This window comes from Labrus bergylta, chromosome 9 (assembly GCF_963930695.1).
Source record: "Labrus bergylta chromosome 9, fLabBer1.1, whole genome shotgun sequence".
Taxonomy (NCBI): Eukaryota; Metazoa; Chordata; class Actinopteri; order Labriformes; family Labridae; genus Labrus; species Labrus bergylta.
In genome coordinates this window covers 26,120,371-26,141,060 of record NC_089203.1, presented here as the reverse complement: position 1 = coordinate 26,141,060, position 20,690 = coordinate 26,120,371, and positions in this window count along the sequence as shown.

Below are 20,690 nucleotides of genomic sequence, written 5' to 3'. Positions count from 1 at the left end.
GGTAGAAAGTAAAATATCTTAAAATCTGCTGCCATAGTTGTTTTTAAATTTAGTTCATGCTTATGAGGCTGTACTAAGTCACAAATGAATTAAGTTAATATATTAACCTCGGGAGCAGGACAACGACCAAACCACACCTTCAATTACCTGGCAAGCCAATTTATACTGAGCCATCCCACGCCACTCTGTTTGTCTCACCCTCCCTTCCCTTCCTCTCATCCATTCACCCTCCTTCCTCATCGCCTCATCTCGTTCGTCTAACTCTAGGCACAGTCTGGGCCTTGATCAGCTCAGGGCAGAATTACGCTTGAGACCGAACCCCCCGTCTCGAGTCTCCCTCTGCCACTGCAGTCAGTCCATCCTCCTCCATCATAATCATTATGTTGACATACATTCATCCGTCTCATCAGTCACATGATCTATCATTAAATATCTAAAAGGAATATGGTTGTGGTGTGGTCCTCGCTAGTGAAACTTTAATTAAAGCATTTACATGTAAATCCAATGCAAAGACGAAGTGAATATAGATTCAATTCACTTTTTCTTCATGTAGTTACATTTGTACTCAAACTTCTTTTTTAAGAGTTTGGGGCTGAGGCAGGAGGATTCCTGATGCATAAAAGGCTGCAACTATTAAAACAGCACCATGTGCATTACCACGCATGAAGGCCGATTTGAAAGCTCATATATGCTCAGACTAAGCAAAGATCAGCAGACTAAGAAGAGAATATGGTCCAAGACTCGATAGATTTATGAAAAAATTACAAATAAACTGCTTCTTATTGAGGATGCTTTAAACAATCCTTCATATGCTAAGTTTAGTCACTTTACAATAACTTCATAATCACAAGGCATACAGGTATGTGTAATCACACCTGAAATATTTAAACAGGTTGATGAAATTAAAGCTGTCTTTAGATGGCGGGCAAAGCACTGAATAAACAAACCTTTCTCTTATGAAGACATTTAAGACACGTGTTGACGGAGGACAGCAAACACTGAGGGGGCGGGGCTTCAAATGAGCACTAATAATGCTGCTGTGCATGTCAACACAGAAACTCTGCGGGTGCCAATCATTCGCAAATGAGCGTGCACACACACACACACATATAATTATCATCTTGATGTTTATGGATAGGTTTCATCATGTATCAATTGTGTCAGTTCATCAACTAATCAGTTTATCTGCGTCGGTCACAAAATATACCAACTTTACATCGTTATGTGATTGCGTCCTCCTGGAACGCCCTGCTGTGTCAGAGTGAAGGTTTAATAGTGAAAGATAAATAAAGGTTAGAAAGTCCCTGCTACGTCAACAGAAAGGCTTAACTCTGCCAGATACAGTAAGATAAGGTCTTTTTTTGGTCCTTCCAGCAAAAAGGGAAACTGTGGTTTCTGTTCTTCATATTCCACTGATATGAAACAGTACATCAACATCAAGACATTTATAGACATAATACAACTTGATACTGAAATATTATAGAAACTTAAAGCTTAAAAGAATCTTAAAAGCAACTATGAAGTGGTAGAAATACACTCTCTATACTCATTGAAAACAATTGAAAAACGACGCTGGCGCTAAGAAAAAAAAAAAAACACTAGGTAGACACGGGGCCTGAGTCTGCATAACACATCCATTTGAAACTGGATGCCAAAGAAAGGATTTTACAAATAGAAACACATTGTTTCTGCCAAGAAAGTTCACATTTCAGGGGCAACACAAAACATTTTACACCAAAAATAAACAACTTGTGCAGTAGCTGCAGATGTACAAAAACAAAGAGTGATGGAAGGAAACAGGCGAGAGCACACAGTGGAGCAGAGAGCTGAATGTTGAAACATGCAGAGAAACACCAAGCAGCTTTTCCAGTCTGAGGTCATGAGAGGGTGAGTGGCACCGCAGAGCTGCAACACAACAAACACACTATAATCACTGCAAGTAAGAACAACACTTCTTGCCCTACTTTATAATGTGGCATGACAGAGATGATACAGATAAGAGATAAAAACAACATAAACAAGAATTAGAGGAACAAAACAGGCAGACCAAATGGGGGAAAGAAAGCAGTGTTTTAAACCAGAATGAACTGTGAAGATGTTAGATATGGTTGAGGGGCCGAACCATCTACAATTTAATTATGTCTAAGTTTGCAATGCAATCACATTTTAAATCAGATCAGATAACTCTTGTGTCATGTTAGTGTCTCTCCCTCTAGTTGGCCATGGCCCGTTCAGTCGGTAGTGACAGTTACATTTGCATATTAGAATGATTGTAACCCAGCAGATACAGCTGCAGCACATTTCTGTCGTGTTTAGTTCAAGTTCATAAAAAAGTCCATTTGAACCTCTGTCCTTTCGTTTTTTACAATATATAACCCCCTTTTGCAAACTACATCTCTTACCTCCAGCAAGTATTTTTACATTCAGTTGACAAGCCTGAATAACTGCTGTTTTTAACCAGTAGGAATGTTAAGTTAAATCCTTAATGTATAAATCTCTTCTTATTCTTATATTTTTTTAAATATATTTTAAGTGCTTATTTACTATGTATCTATTCTTATATTGTTTTATTTGCTCTGATAACCTGCTGCTGTAACACCACAATTTCCCAGTTTGGGATCAATAAAGTCATTCTATTCTATTCTATTTTTTGTTGTGGTTTACACAGCTGTGACATTTGAACATGTATTCCATCCATCCATCCATTTTCTGCCGCTTTATCGGAGGTCGGGGTCGCGCTTCCAGCAGGTGCAGTAAGTCAACCCAGACTTCCCTCTCCCCAGCAATGTTTTTCTGCTGAGGCGTTCCAAGGCTAGTCGGGATCTATAATCCCTCCAGCAAAACTCTGGGTCAACCCCTGGGTCACCTCCTGCCCAGAAAACCTCCAAAGGGAGGCGTCCAGGAGGCCTCCTGATCAGAAACCCTAACCACCTCAACTGGCTCCTTTCTCGATGTGAAGGATAGCCGCTCTACTACACAAAATCCCCAGATATTTTACATGACCAATGTTCGATGGACGTGAGCTCTATTACCTTTACAATGGAGTTGCTGTGGAGTGTAACGGCCGGCAGGGATTTAACATAATTTTTTTCTTTCATCGATGATTTGAAAAACAACATATTTGCACCTTTTGAATAGTACATTTCTAGACTGAAAATTTGCTGAATAAGGATTTTTATTGAGTCTAGTGTTGTGTTGGATCAGTGATGGCCGCCTGCAGATACAGCAGTTTGTGAACTAAAAAATCTCTGAGGGTAGACAAATGAAAAGTGTTCAAGTGAAACCTGAGGCTGAAGAAAGGTGCACTGTAAGACGACTGAACAGTAACCTCTGCTCACAGCCCCTGCAGGCATATGATTACACACACACACACACGCACACACACAAAGCAGGGGCAGAGATACGGGTGTTTTTTTTTCTGTCCTGCTCACCTGCAGGTGTTCCTGGACTTCAGTGAGCGTCTGAACGCCTGATTCAACCGCCAAATTACTGCTGCCCTTAGAGACCGCTCGCTCAGGGTCTCTGGGACCACACAGCTTTGTTTACCACATTCCTCTGGCAGCTAGGGCGAGTTTGATTGACAACTGTGGCCAGTGAGTCACAGGGACAGGCCTGGTCTCACCCCCGCCAACCCCCCCCCCCGCCCCCCCACAACCAATTACCCCCAGCATACAGCCGCCCTCACAAAGAAAACTTCTGAGGGTGGTAAGATAATCCAACAACTCCAGCATTTCATCCTCCTCACTCCTCCTTCACTCTTCTTCCTTCTTCCTGCATTCTCTCTTCTCCTTTTCCATGCATACTTTCCTCCCATGCTCTCCTCTCCTATCCTCTGATCTCGTCTCCTCCCCTCTCCTCATGCGTCCATCTGCTTCTCTGCTCCATCCTCCCTTTCCTCGTCTCTTCTCCCTTCTCCCTTTTCCTTCTTCCTCTGATCCCACACTGCTCTCATCTTTTGCTTTCCATTTTTCTTTCCTTTCACCCATTGATCCATCCTTACATTCCTACTCCTTTACTCTCATCCTTAAATTCCCCTCATTTCCTCTCCTATGTTGGACTCCTATCCTTACCTCCTCTCCTCCTCATTCTCATGTCTCTTTGTCTTCCTTTTATCTTCTCTCACCCTTTAGTCACCTCTCCCTTTGTACCTTTCTGTCCTCATTGCCACCTTATTTGGGACTCCCTCCCTCCTATCTCTTATCCTTTTTGCTGTCTTCATTCATTTCTCGACTCCATCCCATCGCTGCGATCAGTGACGAGGTGACAAGGACACAAAATGTCCTCATCTTTGTGTGTTTCACATACCGTGTTCATGTCAAACATTCCTCCTCTGAACAGCGATTATCCTCACATAGCGAAACCTTGAGAAGGACGTTCGAGAACATCCAGTTCCCGAGTTATAAAATGTGTTGTTTTTCTTGACTTACTGAATGGTTGAAAAATAATTTCCTCTTTAACACAGAACAGGAAGAGGAGGAGGAGGAGGAGGTGGAGGTGTTAGGAGGAGGAAGAAGAGGGGAGGGGGAAGAGGGGGAAGAGGAGGAAGAGGAGAAAGAGGAGGAGGAGGAAATTGTACTTACCACTACAATTTGCTTCATCTTGAAAGTTAAACCCCTGAATGCAGCTCGCCAGAGCACAAATATGGAGGGTTGTTTTTTTGTTTTTTTTAGAGTTACACACAAACAAAGAAAGGTAGGCGAGGACCGGCATGTCAGCTCCACTTAGTCATCGCTCATCTGTCCACAACCATCATCATCCTGGGGGAGGTGGAGGTGGTAAAGGGGGTTGGCTGGTTGATGCAGGTGACTCGTCTTCCCACATGGTCCCTCGAGTCTCTGACACAGTGTGAAGACTTGGGGGGGGGGGGGGGGAGATCAAACACAAAGCCCCTGCTCATCATCGAGGCCTCTGTTCTCTACAATCTGATCGTATTTTTGTGTAAACAGCCTGAAAGAGTCTCCTTTAATTATATGTTTAAAAAAAAAACAGGAGATTAGTGCGCTGACAGATTCCTCAATGGAGCTAATTGTGAGTCATTTTACTGAGCAGCAGAGTTGAAAATGACTGCTGGCATGTGGCCCAAATGTGTCCATTAAAGACAGCTTTGAACCAGTCTTACTAATGAAGGAGGAATCCAGCAGTAATGTCAGGAAAATAACACTCAAACAATGATCCACATTCAGTTACAAAAAAAAATGTGGTTATGGCTTGCAGTTGATTTAAACACCACTTTAGGACATTATTTTATCAATGAAGCTTATTGTTTGCCCAACTGGGGATGCTAAAAGTTTATTGGATTAGAGAGGTGTTAGTCATAAAGGTTTTAGAGCTTGCCCTGAAGTCTTGTAGATTTGAGCCACTGTACAGGCCTTGAGGAAGTACAGGTAATCACAGTACGTAAGAAAAAAAAAACATATTTTTCAGGTGATTTCAGCACACATTTTCACATCCTCTCCCTCTACAACCATCTGTTCCTTTCTAATTATTCTGGCCTGGAGTCTGCACACTTAAGCACTTTTTTGTACAGCTGACACACAAGTTAGCATCTCTATCACTGCAAAGTTACTAATAGACCATATTCCAGCTGTGGCCATCTTCCTGTGACGTCACGCTAAGAGCTGGAGGCTCAAATGTATCCTGTCTTACTGTTATCATGTCTCAGGTTTAAAGGCTTTATATGCGATTTTTCATACTTAAATGTAGCAGAAATGAAGTATATCCTCTGTGAGTAATGACTGTCTACAATGGGTGTAACACCTAAGTGGACCCGTTGACCCGACGGCTGACTCCTCCCCTCGTGTATAAAAGTTGTTTAATTGAGGCACTAGAGAAAAGAAGAATAACATACTGTACTCACTGCTTAACTGTGTTTCTAGATCACGCTCATTTCAGGTAAATTTACATGCAGTGTGAAGATACGAGCATAATAAAGATCGCTAGCATTAGCATGCTAACACAACAATGCAGCCCGAGTTGTTTTGGTTTCACGCTGGTGCTCAAGGGCGACATCTGCTGGATCAAAAAAATCACATATAAAGCCTTTAAACATTGAAAGATCTGGAGAGACATTGGGCAACATTACAAAGAACAGATGGAGGCTGTGGCTCAGCTAGTGGAGTCGGCCGTCTCTCAACCTGAAGGTCAATGGTTCAATCCCCAACTCCTGCAGAGACATGTCCAATGTCTCCTTGGGCAAGACATGTAACCCCAAGTTGCTAGCTTTATTGCTGGCGTATAGATGGGCACTGTAAGAGGATGGCATAGCATAGCAACCTCTGTAATCAGTGTGTGAATGTGTAGGTGTGACCTGCTGTGTAAAAGCACTTTGAGTAGTCTACAAGCTCAAGTCCATTTACCGTTTACAAAATTAAAGCATACTAAATAACCAATTAGCTATCTTACATTAGCATTTAGCCGCTTCATAGTGAACATTTACGTACACTATATTCTAGATATTAACGCTCATCTAGAACACATTTATATAATCCTCAGGTAAAACTCATTGGAAGTTTGCACACACAACATAACATGAACTGTGTAGCTCGTGTGTTTGGCTTTAAATCAAAGCGTTTCTGAATGCTGATTTTCCACTTTACAGAGGTTTGAAATTGCATGAATCGGAGGTTGACAGGCCTGTCATAAAGCGTCCTAAAATGTTTTGAGTACACAGAAAGAAAAAGGTTTCTGAGCTGCAAAACATTTTATTCAAAAATTTTCAGAGCATTTCAATTGAGTTTCTCGTCTTCATGGAGTCTGACATGACGTATTATTTGTTTTTTTTTTCAGTAAATTGACTTATAATGGTGTGAACAGCTGCAATCATTCCACGTTTCCCAATTTTGTTTCCATCTTTTTGTCACGTTTTGTAATGGATTGAGCAATTTTTCTGTCTGAGGCACAGGAGGATATGACATCCCCATTCTTAATCCAGCGTTTAAAGCTCTGATTGGTCTTTGATTGATTCTTACTCCAGCTGAGCAAACAGCTGTCACCGTGCCAAAATCCAGACTTATTTTTTATCTCTGAAAAATCTCTGCGATGTGAGTAGTGATTCATATGTCTGGAGCCAGGCTACTTTATCTTTTCAAAGTCATTTTTGAATTGTTGATAATGTTGAATTTGTTCCGAGCACACTGCTTAGCAACCAATCCACGATGAAGTGAACTCTGCAGCAATCTTTTTGAACCATCGCATTAAACATCTTTTAACTCCACCGTAATATATAACAGTACAAGACAGATAAAACTGCTGGAAAACAAAGTATTTATGTTTCATAACCGACCTTATGCAGCCATCTGTGTCAACAATTATAGGCTAATGCATTTGTGCCATTTCAAAGTTATACTTACAGTCTGAACTTCTGATTGCTTTTAAAAAAAAACGTAAATGAATACAGACGCTGTCCTGATCGGTTCAAGGAGCACTTTTCAAACATAACCAAATTCACGAGCATACACCAGCAAAAGAAAAGGGGTCTTGTAACGTGTTCAACACAAAAGGTCTGCATAAAAACAAGAAATAACAGAAATATATATTGCACTTTTTGCAGTCATTGCATATTTAGTGCACTGAGACCGTCTCAGTCATAGATCATTTGCAGCGTTGACATCACAAACTCGAGTCCATCGTAAGAAGCTTGATAAACGGCCTGAGTTTGTGTGCAGGAAAAACACCAGACATTCTGACACAGCAGACATCAGGGCCGATATGATAAACACAGCATTTTCCTTCAGACCACTTCTTTTTTTTTTTTTGGTGTGCAATCTCAACAGCGACAGAGTGGAACCACAGAGCAATATCCAGTCTGATGAAAGCTGCAATACAGTGTGAGCTCGGCCAGTTTGAGGGGGGGGAATGTGTTTCACTTCCTGGCACACTCTGAAGAGTCATTTAGGCAGAAGGGAGCCACATGTAAGACCAGAAATAAGATCTTGGAAAGGCTGTAAGAATGTCAGCATCAGAACCAGGACTCAGTACAGGATTTTTTTTTCACTTAAACGTCATTTCCTAGATGTACTTTTATGGAGAAGCACTTTAAGGACATTGAGAATTATATGACAGAAACTAAAACGATTCGACACACTACACTTTATTGTCCTCTAGGGGAAATTTCTTGTTGACTGCAGTGCTGCACACATACAGCTGCCTCTTCAGGAGAATCAATAAATTAATTAAAAATAGAAACAAAGCAACAATCCATATGTACGATGGAGGATTAGGGCCGTGTTAAAAATGTTTGTTTTTTTTTAATTACGAGAATAAAGTCGTAAATATTTTAGATTAAACTCATAAATGTACGAGTTCGAGACCAGCCTGCGCAAAAAGGATGAAAGTAGAAAGTAGATGATGTGCCAAAAGCATGTGTAGTTTCGTATCTGCATAAGTAAAGCCCCAACACAACTATTTGTGTCTGTTATCGGTCTGCCTTGTTAAAGTGTCTCATGTGCAGAGACAGTTTGTGTCCTGTTCATCATTTTACAGATAAACAAGTTGAAGTGAAAACTTCTCTTGAACTAACTGTTTTTACCGACTACACAAGGAAGTAGCCAATTTTCTTATTAGTGAAACGTTTAGGACAAGATGCTCCATGTTTGTCATTTGAGAACAGGATGCTGCTGCTCTTCTGATATAGACTAAAATAACGACTTTATTCTTTAAAGACTTTAAGAGTTCTACTATCATCATTTTCGTGCAGGCTGGCCTCGAACTTGTTATATTACGAGATTAAACTCAATCTCACACTACAAACTGCAGACATTGTCTATCACCTGAATTGCACAAAATCTGCTTTAAAAACAGGAATACCGTGATTCTTTGACAACAACCAGTTGGTACCCGTGCACCAGTAAAGCATTTAGGACCAGTTTAAAACTGGCTGCTTCATGTGCTGTTAGAAAATAAAAATGTAATATGAGATAAAGACTCAGCCCCTCTGCACCAGATCACACAGATACTGTATGAGCAATGCATGCGATGGAGGAGATATCGTGGGTTAAGTGTTTGCACGGTGATACCTAATACTGCTTTGGAGAGGGGACATTTATCCCCAGGAATGCACAAGCGATAAAACTGGATTTATGACCAGCTTTGTGTGCTGGGGGGGCACTCTAAGGCACACATTGTTGAAATGTAATTTACGTTCATTGTTAAAACATGTAACACAAGTACAGCATTTCACATATTGTTCCAGGCTTGTAGACAAATGAACTATACTGTTTGAATAACTCATACGTTGGAAGGCTTGTGTGGGAAAGGATTTCTCTGTTGGACATCTGTACAGGCTTTTCTCATCCATTCAATATGTCTTGAACATAATGAAATGCATCTGTTGTGATGTCAAAGATGGGGAAAAAGAAATGAGAGATAAAATGGAAGACATTCAACTGGACTTACATCGAGACCTGAAGGACAAATTAGTTTGTCTTCAGACCAGTGAATGTTAAATGCAAGTCTATTTCATGCCTTAAAATGCATTTTCATTTTCAAATTTCTTATGAAGACTCAAAAAAATGATCTGGACATGGTCCATAAAGACCTGGTAATACCAGGCTTACTTGGCTCCAATCGTCCATTAATGTTGCCCCTTAATGAAAAGAAAATAAGGTGTGAAAACAAGAGAGAAATGAGAGGTCTTAAGTTTTAATTGAACAAACTGCCAAATAAAAGGGTAAGGGTTAGGGTTAACCTTTAAGAAAAGGACTAAATTATGCTCCTGGTTGGATAATTAAAAAAAAAGGGATTTCTCATAACATTTAGACTAGGGAGCTGGCTAATAGTATCCAAGAGAAAAAAACCCTCCGTCCTCATTACTTGTCGGTGTCAACGCAATCAACAGGAATAAAAATAGGAAAAAGGCATTAGGAACAAACAGTGCGACACGATCAGCCCCAAGTGTCTGCAGACGACGTGACGCATCACCCTGCAGGAGCTCAGACTCCAACTGGTCGCTCATTTCCTCATGGAGAGGCAGGATTTCCCAGCATGCATCAGCCATTGCACGCCCTTTATTCCCATTATTATAGGATTTTATAGCCGGCCCACACTCAAGTTTCTTGTATTTTACTGGTGTTTGTTTTCGCAAATTTTTACAATTCATGCACATTTAAATCAAATGGACCTTTAGGTTAACGTGCAACATTTGAAAGTTATTAAAGTGCTACATATTTGATTTAGGCCTGGCTGATGTTGGTTACAGAACATCTAGTTAGTCAGGGACCTACCACAAGATGGTTCAAGTTCACCTACAAATAACAAAACGCCCCTAGTGGACAGAGTGAGCTACAGCATTAAAAACAAAACTGACAGAAGAACATTTTTTAAAAGCAATAAATAACACAAGTATAAATACAACCAAGAGGAATAAATACAGCATAACTAAATGATTAACTCTGCTTCTAAACCAGCTAATCACATGCAGGGGTTGTTATAGTAATAAACCACATTAAGGACCATTAATTAAAGTGTGTCTGGAGCTTGAAATGAAGCATACTTGGCACATGAAAAAATCCTGCAGTAAAAATAGAAGCACCCCTCTTAATATTGTATTAAGAGGGGTGCTTTTCCTCAGAGTTGTATGAAAGGAGACGTCTGTTTGAGTCATTTAGTTAAGATCAGACAAGATTGTTCAGCTGCATAAAACAACTCATGTAGCCTCGCTGGTTGGAGCAGATTTTATTCTTAGCTGATAAAGAGATTAACTTTGCAAGCATTAGAATTCCCTGTTAAGTGTGTCTGGGGGTTTGTCACAATGCCGACAAACACAAACTAAAACTGCAGAGGACACAGAGAGAGACATATGCACGGGGGGGACACTTACAAAGCAGGCTTTTTATTACCCACAACCCCACTGTCTCCAAGGGAGCACATATTTAATTACAGACGTGATGAGGAAGACATGAGGGAGTTCAAATGCAGCGAATCTGTCATCCTCCCGCCCCGAGTGGAAATCGCACTCTCACCACACAGCATGCTGTACAGATTAGCTCGAGGTCGGAAATTACAGAACATCTTCCAACCTCAGAGGAACTCTCTGCAGGAGTAAGCCAACTTTCAGGACGAGCTTCCTGCTGTCTAACGAAGTTCTTCAATCTGTTTCAAGATGGCTAAACAGACCCATACTGATTCTAGCAAATCATACGGGAGCTGGACTTTATTTTCCTCATACCAGGCTGGGCTAATGCGATGTTATAAATAGATTTTATCCTGATTCAACTATTTTTTCTGAGCAGTAGCTCAAGGCCTGGGTATGAATGTGTCTTTTTTTTACTCATACTTGAAAAGTGTATCCCTGGGCACTTCACAGGCTGCGGTACATTTGATACCAGTGTAACTCAAGAAATGCCTACAATGTTAAATTTTTGCTTAATGGGGTGCCTCAGGGATCTGTCCTCACCCTTGTGCTTTTTCCCTTTCTATCTAGGATATGTGATCTCTGAATCAAGGGACACAAATCATGGGATCCCCTCTCCTTTGTGGGAGGTATACAGCATGAACTCGCCCCTCAGTCAGCACATTTTAACACAGCTTTTCTTTTTCATAATCTTTCATGGATGAACATAACACTTTCAAAGCTATTATTTTCTGCCTTGACAAACATGAAATCTATCCCCTGGTAATAATAGGACTGCAGGAGGCGTTTTTAAGAGGTGGCTCAATGTACAGTAAAAGATTTACACACTCCTCCTCAGACAGCTTCAGGCTTTTATCTGTGTGTGATACACAGCTCTCTCATGGCCACCGAGGATAGCATACTTGACTGTACAGAGCGGTATGCTTCACATCTGAGTAAATAGATAAGAACTGAATAATCTCAGCCTCATGAGGCTTTTGTTTCACAATATAAACCTGATCAAATGGTGAAGAAGAGTTCAGATCTGTAAGCTATAATGCAGCTGTTTTTTTCCAATCAAAAAATGAAGAAATAGTCATATGTGATAGTGGTTTGTTATTGTGGCTTTTCCGATGAGATGGTAAATTATCAATGTTGTGGTAAATTCTGCTCCCAAGTGGAACAAAAAAAATGAATAGATAAATATTGCTGTTAAAGTTCTTTAATTCTAGATAAAGAAAAAAAAAACATTAAAAAAAACCTTGAAAAGAAAAACAAGATTTGTTTATAAATAACTAGTAAGGTAACCTTGTGTTATGTAAAATGAGTGACTCATACTCACATAGCAGTGTTTTTTTCCTCTAAGACTTATGTTTATAAGCATCCAAAATAAAATGTCAGATAAAGAAGTCAGATCAGATTTATATGTAAAGCAACCCATGAAAACCAAGAAAGTTTAAGAAGTATGATAAGTGACATGAGCTGTTTTCACACATGCTCTCCTAAAAATGTCGAGAACATTTCAAGCAGGCTACCCCTTGTTCACAAATACAACTACAAGACGGAACATTTTTATAGTTCATTTAAATACTTGTAATTACTGCCGCAAGGTAGTTGGACGACAAAGTGCGCGGCGACAACATGCAGCAGAAAAACCCTTGTACTTTTTTCACACATGAATAACACACTGACTGTTAAAAGGAAGTAGGGTGCAAATTTCACCAGAAATTGTAACTTAACCAAACACAGGACAAAATCAGCATCCAGGTTTAGGAACCATTTGTCCCTAAGGAGGCACCAAAATCAATGTTTCCTCTCAGGAGCTTTAAACAGTGTTAAAAACGTTCTGAACAGCTTGAACATCGTACACATAAGAGGCAAAATGCCCTATGAGTAGCAAGCTTCATGTCATCAAATGAGATCAAATCTGTATGAGTAAAGTCCAAGAACAACAAAGATTTGTTCAAATTCAGTTCTTCAGTAAGTTTACTTTGTTACTCTTTACAACAAAGTAACAGCAGGAAGAGGTTACACACCCATAACCATTATCCTACATTAGCCTCTACAATGAAGCCCAATTCATGTAGTGTTGCCTTTAAATGCAGAAATTGCTTCTGTTCTATTTAGAGAACATCATTTCCTCAGTGAAATACTTTTGAGAAAGCAGTTTGAATGAGCCACTGTTTTATCCCACACCAAGGCAAAAGCATTGATTTTTCACTCGGCACGCAGCAATGCAATAGTCCTGAGGATGTTTCAAATATGAACTCATCCGAGAGGGCAATCAGGCCAGACTTGAGTGAATTACCGCAAGAGTTTTCAACAAGTACTTAACCCAAGATGCCATCAGTCTGACAACAAACGCAGTGTGCCGTTCAAGTCTCCTATTAGCCTGTGTCATTAAACCAACATCATAAACCCTCCTAAGTACAGTTTCCCGCGACTGGAATATTTTCATGGCTTTAGGAAATGGTGCCCCTGCCGATGTGGTACATTATACCTTCATTTCAGTTTTTTGCCAAGTCATTACCTTTATTTGTGATGAGGGAGCCAGTTGATGATGTGAGGTACATCTTTAACACCTTTGAAAAAGTAGAAGGAGGAACTCAAGGCTATAAAGGGGAAACTTTTTTCCATTTGCATATCTGAATATTCAAATTTAGTTAGAATAAGGGCTCACACAAAAAGAGTATTGTGATATATTAAAGTCGATACAACAGGGATGAAAAAAAGAATTAACTATTGGCGCTTACCACAGAAAAGAGAAGTTGTATTTAAACCAACCTTCATGGTGGACCCCAGCAATCAGTGTGAGAAGAGATTAAACATATGAGTCCAGGTCTATAATGTTAGGTTTCACACAGGGCACAGGGGTTATGGCTTTATGAGGGTAGAAATGATGAATTTTTTTTGCTATGGCTTTTCGCAGCCACCAGATTTCAACCCAGTGAACTCCAGAGGACGGTAAAGTTAGACAAAGAAAAGTAAAGCTTTTTAAAGACTGGTGTTGGGGCAGCAGTAGCTCAGTCTGTATGGGACTTGGGTTGGAAACTGGAGGGTCGCCGGTTCAAGTCCTATTGCAGACCAAATGTGGAGAGGTGCCAGTTCACTTCCTGAGCACTGCTGAGGTGCCCTTGAGCAAGACCCCGAACCCCACCCACCATGAAAGGAGCACTTGCCCCCTCACGATGACATCTCTCCATTAGTGCATGTCCAGAGGATCCTGTTTGATCCTGCATGTGTGTGTAACATGTTCAACAACATGAGTGTAAAATTGAATATTAATAAATTATATCTTCTTCTAATCCCTCGAACAGATTTCTACACACTTGCAAACTAAAGCCAGGGTACATTGACAACACTTTACTGTAGATCTTTTCCTTTATAGTTTGTCTCTTTTTAGAGTTTCAGATTTTTGTCACAACATTTTTTTTTGTATTTTGGCAGTATGAAATCAACTGCTGAGGAAACAAGACGTTGCATGTAACCTATGTGGACCAATCACAGATCCTTTGGTTCCTAGAGAATAAGACTCTAAAATGTATTTAGCTGCCATTGACCTAATCTCTATTTGCAGATACATAAAAAATCTGAATCTGCAGATGCAGGACCAGGAACGTTATTGGTTTTGTAATTGTAGTCCGATTATAATCATCTACAGGTTGGAAAACACTCCATGATGTGGAGAGCAAAAAGGGGCGGAACGCCACATAATTATGCATCCCTTTACCACGGGCAGTAATCTAACAATTATATATTTTTTAATTAAAGCTCTTGTGAGGAGTCTTTAGCTGGTTATGAAAAGGACTGAAATGAATACTTGTAACTCCTTATGACTATACAAAATCAAATGAGACCATGAGCGACAAGATTGATTATTTCTATATTGTTATTATTAATGCCTAAAACCACTGACAGGGGGTGGGGGGGAGTCAGATGACATCAAACTACCTGGACAGCCTTTGTTCACATTCTGAACGAGTGGTACGTTTGACAATTCAAACAGAGCAGGATGAGAATGTTTAAAAAAAAAAGACAAAATCAGTTAAGAGGTTTGTCCACAGGGAGGCGCCAAATTCACGCAAACTATTAATTTATAATCAATGTCTTTGTTGTTTTTGTCATCTACTCGTTTTAAGTATACTCTCCATCCTTGTAAATGCTTCCTCTCAACAGTTTTTCTAGAATAAATAAATGAAACCAAAAGTTCCTCACAGGAGCTTTAATGTTAATAAACAGACATCAGTGCAAAGTGCAGCTATCAATCTGTGCTCTGGTCTCTAAATTCAAACTGCACCTGCTTCTCAATTTGCAGCTCGTGGTTATAAGGAAGACTCGGCTGCAAGTGCTTTGAAGCTGATCGCAGGCTGCACAGGAAGACCCTTAGAAGTTAGCAGTTGCTCTCTCTCAGAGGTTAGAGCACTGCAAGATCATAGCCGATGGGTTCTGAGATTGTCATCGCCTTGATGCTACACTTGCTAGGCTTGCATGCTGTAACCCACTTCATGCACAACTTTTCAATGTGCTGGGTCAGATGTGACTTTCTATTCCAGGTGCAAATGGCATGTCATGCTTCTGTCAGTTTTCCCCTCAAACATTAATACTGTGAGAAAAGGGATGCAGATTTCCCATTTGTTTTGTGTCCTCCTCTGGCTCCTCAGGGTGTTTGAAGAAACTCAGACAAACTCTCAAACCTCAGGATGGTTCTTTGAAAGGGCAGTCAACAAAAAAAGAAAGTGTGTGGGGGGGGGGGGGGGGGGGGGGTAGTCCGGGGGGAGTCCGGTGCGGGTGTGAAATTGGATAAGGGGTCTAATGAACAGCAGCACACTCCACACTCCACTCACTGCTATTTGTCACTGTCCCTCCTCACTCCTCTGCAGCCTCAGCTCTGAGTTTCATATTAGTTTCAAAGGATTCAAAGAGCCAAGTCTTCTTCATTTCCTTATCTTGAATCGGGATCAACTGCTTGAGCGAAGCAATTTGCAGTGTGTGTATATGGAGGCTGCCCCGTGCTTGATCCCCCCGTCTGGATCCATCACAGGTCCGATTGTTATTGAAATGACTTCAGTTACTTCGGACGGTTTTCTTTGTGCATCAGAGGGTGTGAATTCCTCCTTGGAAGTATTTTATAATAATTGCACGGTGAAAATTAATTTGAAAACAGATACCCCATTCAATAAATCATGTGGTTAGGAGCCATCAAAGACTTCTTGAGACACCTTAGACTTCATTATAAGAACCCTTTTTTCTCTGGTTTGTGTTTGCTTAATCTTTCAGTCAGCTTCTGTCCAGTGTGTCTGTGTTCCCTGTGTAGCTTTTTATTCATGTTTAATAATGTGTGGCATCTTCAGTGATAGGCTGATATTTTCTTGCTAATATATGGCTACATGCTTCTGCAAAAAACAACAACACGGCACATGCAGTTTAAGAATAAAAGATATGAAGCACCAAACAAAAAAACAACAACTTTGAGTTCCATTTGTCCCTCGCTTATTAAAAAGGGATTAATTATTCATATTTGTTGTCCCTGTGCCTGCGGTGCAACGTATTGGTGTCACTTTTTAAAGAGTTTTGGGGCCATTTCCTTTTTTGAGTTTTGCAAAGAAGAGAAAACATGTTGTTTACCAGATTTCCATCAGCATGACTCTGTTGTGAACAGGCTGATGTCCAGAGGAATAAACAATGTAAGGGGGGAAATATTTTTTTTAAATTAAATTCTGCTTTGTAATGCTTGTGGAGTGCTGAGCATGCCAATTGTTTTGTAATGATACTACAGTGACACCTGTTGGTCAGATGGGGTACTGCATGTAAAGTGCCTGTGTTAGTGCATATGTTTCTTTAGTCACTGACTAATCCTTAACATTCATTTCCAGAAGATGATAAGAAGGAGCATATTTTACTTTAGGGATTTAAAATAAAAATTCAAGTCCCTCTACACTATAAAAGTACGGGTCTAAAAAAATGATGGCACACTGAGAGTCCCATTTGGAAGACCAGCAGCTGGTCTTGAGTCTTGTTTGTGATGAATCAGGATCTAAGTGCAGTGAAAGAAGGGCTGCACCTCAGATGGTAGTGACCGTTTAGTTAATTTTCAGCTTCTTTGATGAAATAAAACAGGTACTGGATGACATAAGAATTAATAACAGGATAAATGTGAATTATTCTTGGTTGGGTTGAAAACAAAGCTTGGTTGTTCCCGGAGTAGTTTTAAAAGGAGGGAAATATGAGATGAGATTCATTATTGAGATGATCTCAAAGTCAAAGTCATCTTTATTGTAAATTTTTCCATACGCATACTGGACATTCAGGAAAATCGGAAAAAAAAAAAAAAAAACCTTTCTCTCCGAACCACGGTGCAAGCTAAAGCATAAAAAAGTTTTTAAAATATGTGCAAAAATACAAAATATACATGATAAAAAAAAGATATACAAAAGTATACCATAATGTGCAAAGATGTGCTTTCAGAAAAACAACAACAACAACAAATGTCCATGGACCTAAAATTAACATGTAAATAAATATAAGGCACTGACTGTGTGAAACCTCTGTGAGCTGAGAGCAACATTTCATGTAGCAGCCATCTACTTAGTTTATTATTGTTTTTCTAATGTAGGTAAATAGTTGTTGTGTATTTTCACAGAGAAAGAAACACACTTTAACCACTAGATGGTGCTGTGAGCCTATGCTTTGAGGTAACACCTGTAAGGTATTACTAGTCAAGGTCAAAGGTTACCAGGAAGTTTCAACAGCATGGTGGGAAGCTCATGGTTCTCCACTTCTGCACGGCATCAAACACAAAATGGAACAAGAATCAGCAAATAATCCTCTGGATCCCCAACCTTCTGATGCATCTCATCATCACGGTAATCTTCTTCATCTCTGTATCCATTATCCTGCTGCAATGAAGGGGAACATCCCCCAGGGGTGTCTGATAGTCACATGATGTTGGAGTAACCAGATATTTACTGATAGTAACCACACTGAGCCTTGAAGTTTAAAAAACAGCTAGAAAAAACGGGAAACAAGTTCAGTACCTGAATTTCTGAGTGGGAGGATTTGACGTCACATTTTGAGAAACATGGTGTACCAAAGTACCCGTTGGACTGATGCTCAAAAAATATGTATTTATTCACACAGCATATCTTTTTATGTTGCTGTTTTTTAATGGAAGAGTAACTTAGATGAGTTCTTGGCAATGAAACTCAATCTTTGTAGAATCTTTTCTGTATAGGTCAGAGATAAACACAAATCACCACATTTCCATTTTGGAAAATTAAGATTACAAGCATCACATGAGTGCAGCAGCCTCCACTCACTGTTTGAGAGATCGGTTGCACATCAATGACTTTCTTTCCATACGCACAGGGTACGATTTTGGGAACATTTTAATCGAAACAATCACGGAAATGGCTACCGGTTAATTATGACTGTCAAAATATGTATCAGTGAAGCTGGAAATCCAAGTTTGGTAAGAAGCCTTAAGTTGTAGTCTGTATGTCAGTGTGTCACCCTCTCTGCCAGATCTTCATTTCAATGGGTTAAATAAAGGTTAAATAAAAAAAATCCAACTGATGCATGGTAACTATATCTATTTTTCCAGACTTATCTGCCTTGACTATAAAAAAGTAAAAAAATTACTATTACTACTAACATTATATTACCAGGAACACTTTTCGACAAGATGTTAAAACTCACAGTTCTGGCTTCTTCATTAGAGGTGGCTGGAAAAAAAGCTGCTGCAGAGACGCAGGGAGACAATTTAAAACCCAGAGGCGTGTCAAACAAATACAGACATGCGATAGATTCACTCTTGGTGTTAGTGCTCGGCCATTCACCCCCTCTTCTGACGTGCACTCACCTGTTGCATACAATAACCTTTTTGTGGCTCAGTTTAATTTAAAGGCTTTATATGCGATTTTTTGATCCAGCAGATGTCGCCCTTGAGCACCAGCATGAAACCAAAACAACTCGCGCTGCATTGTTGTGTTAGCATGTTAATGCTAGCGATCTTTATTATGCTCGTATCTTCACACTGCATGTAAATTTACCTGAAATGAGCGTGATCTAGAAACACAGTTAAGCAGTGAGTACAGTATGTTATTCTTCTTTTCTCTAGTCCCTCAATTAAACAACTTTTATACGTGAGGCGGCGGCCCTCCCGGCGATGTAAACAAACTGAAGATAGGACTCTGAAAACTCTGAAAGCATCACAGACAGTGGGACTCGGGTGTTACACCCATTGTAGACAGTCATGACTCACAGAGTTATTTTCAGAGGATATACTTGATTTATATTATATTTAAGTGTGAAATATCACATATAAACCTTTAAACGCTGTTCAATGAACTCCTTTTGCATTAATCACTTGGTAAAAACGAAGCATTCTACCCTCCTCTGCTTGTTGTTTCTCCATGACTCTCCATAAGGATGAGACAGGACTGGCCCTGAAAGCTGCATTCATGTGCCACAGGATGACATCATTATTATCTGCCCTCATACATCAAGTTCCAGTCCAAACCTGCATGACTGTCGTTTCTGCGTCATTGTGGTCCAATCAAATTTCCTTAGCCTTCACAAAAGACGGAACCCGGTGCATGAATGGGCGCTTTAGATTCCTGCAGCCCTTCATCTTCTCATTGACTCCTGCATTTGATCTTTATGACCGAGCTCTGACTTAACAACATGCTGATAGATTTCATGAGGATAGGCACTGTACTTGCACTGAGCTTTTTTTTGCAGAGTGATGGAAACAGCCTTTGATGGTCTGAACTAATCTTATTGAGCGGATTTCGCAATTCTCTCTAACATCTGTCTGCCCAGACCACTTTTGGATATCGACCGAGCCAAAGATAATTTCATTTCACTTTCATTTAACATCCTCATAAAGTTGTTTTGCCAGCGGCTTTCTGCGCAGCTTCAAAGTAACTTTTCCTGAATCATCAATAAAGATTGATTTATAAAAGAGTGTCCTGGTGTTTCACTCTCAGCTGAAAGCCCCACCGTTTTTTTATGTAACAGTCCAACTGTTTGATCAGCTGAAGACTGAAAGGAGTTGCAGCAGAGACATTTTTGAAGAGCAAAATTTGTGCACTGACTTTTCTCCTCTTGAATATGCAAGTTAAAAAAATGTGTAGTCTTGGCGGATGTCTGTCGTAGGGTCAAACCGTCTCCATTACAGAGGAAAGCATCTTGTTTTTTCTCCAGGAGTTGACTTATCAATTTGATATCTGTTGAGTCTCTTTTGTGTTGCATTCAGTGTCCTCTGATCTCAGAAAAACTGAAATCATAGATGGGACAGTGTTCTGTTTCGCGATGTATTGCAGCATATTTCCATTGGTTTCCTTATGTTTCATGAGATTAACTCATGATACAAAAATGACTAGAGCCAATTAATCAGGACGGCTGTTGTTGTGTCCGATGGTGGTGGCTGTGCGTCAAGCGGTGGTTCCAGGTATTTTTTGGCATATTCTACAATTCACTTAGCAGACGCTTTTATCCAAAGCGACGTACATCAGAGAGTAAGAACAACACAAGCAAGGATCTAGAAAAAAGGGAACAATGTCAGTAAGAGCAAACGATCAGCTTTGAGTCTGATTGGACACACAGGTGCTGACAGGAAGTGACCAGAGGCAAAGCACAACATTGAGGGCAGTTCTTGAGAGCTCTAATCAGTATAGAAACCATCTTATAAGTCGTCGTTATCAAACAAAAACCATCGTCATTACCATCATCATCATCAATAATATGGAGACCATCATCATTAAGTTAGTAGGTATTCATGAAACAGCTGGGTCTTTAGCTTTTTCTTAAAGGTGCAGAGGGTCTGGCTGTGGCATACTGCAGATCTCACATGTGCTGTATT